A 1,167-nucleotide genomic window follows, 5' to 3' on the forward strand; every position below is an offset into this window, starting at 1 on the left:
TTAGTTAGTTAGTTAGTTAGTTAGTTAGTTAGTTAGTTAGTTAGTTAGTTAGTTAGTTAGTTAGTTAGTTAGTTAGTTAGTTATTTATTTAGTTAGTTAGTTGGTTGGTTAGTTAGTCAGTTAGTTAGTTAGTTAATTAGTTAGTTAGCTAACTTAGTTAATTAGTTTTTTTATAAAAAAAATCAAATTTGAAAATTCAAGTTTTTAAAAGTTTTGTTTAAAAATTTCATTTATATTCATTCTATGCGCGGAATTGTGAATTTTTCTTTTTCCGTATTTTCCGCCTCTAAAAGTTTACCTACATTCTCCTGTGCAAAATATAACGAATACATACGATGCCTTAGTAACAACAAGAAAGCTTTAAAACACAAGTTGCTTAGGGTATATGTAATTATGAGAAGTGCATAGTAAGCATTGTTTATTGTATATAATTTTTTGCAAAGGCTATAGTTAGCATGGTTTATTTTATTACTGAATATTTTCAAAAGTATAACATATTATATATTATTGGATAGGTAATTAAGTCTAGTTATTAAAAATTTCTTTAGTTATTCAAATATCATTAAAAAGTACAGCTTAAGGCTGGTATAAAGAAAAATGTATTTAAAAAGCGAACGATAACGATTTTCATAATAATCTTCACAATAATTGCAAAAAATATTACAGGAGTATGGAAGATAATGCAATTCAATGTTTTTCCTCTTCCAAAATGGACCCTATTATTGACGTCTATTTGTACGTCTCCATTTTTTGTCATTGTACTGGATAGATTACCAGAATCAATCTATGTATTCGACTTGTTGGTACTATATCGTGTCCAACATTGCTTACTTATCTTGTGCTAAAGACTCAATATGATTCTTCAGCCGGAGCAGACTTTGGTCACGATGTCATCCAGCACGACGGTGAATGGTTGAGGTGATAGGGTCATACTGGTTTTACTTGAGTAATTGTGTTATCATGCTAAAGAACTGAGACTGGCTCTTGTCCAATATTGCTTACTAATCTCTCTAAATCCTTTAAATTTGACCGCACGTTGCAGAGCATGTGCAAGATTATTCAAATATCAATTTATATGATTCCTCTTCTCTTAGAATAGACTTTGGTTAGATGTTAACCAGTACAATGGTGAATGGTTGAGATGATACGGGCATACTGGTTTTACTT

General features: G+C 30.0%; 1 protein-coding gene across 1 annotated transcript in view; it reads right to left on the bottom strand.

The window, feature by feature from the left end:
* The window catches only part of LOC111676411 (protein snail), a 5,460-nt gene that overhangs the window by 4,109 nt on the left and 184 nt on the right, over positions 1-1,167 (bottom strand). The gene's annotated exons all lie outside the window — the stretch shown is intronic.

The sequence above is a fragment of the Lucilia cuprina genome, chromosome 2 (assembly GCF_022045245.1).
Source record: "Lucilia cuprina isolate Lc7/37 chromosome 2, ASM2204524v1, whole genome shotgun sequence".
Lineage (NCBI taxonomy): Eukaryota > Metazoa > Arthropoda > Insecta > Diptera > Calliphoridae > Lucilia > Lucilia cuprina.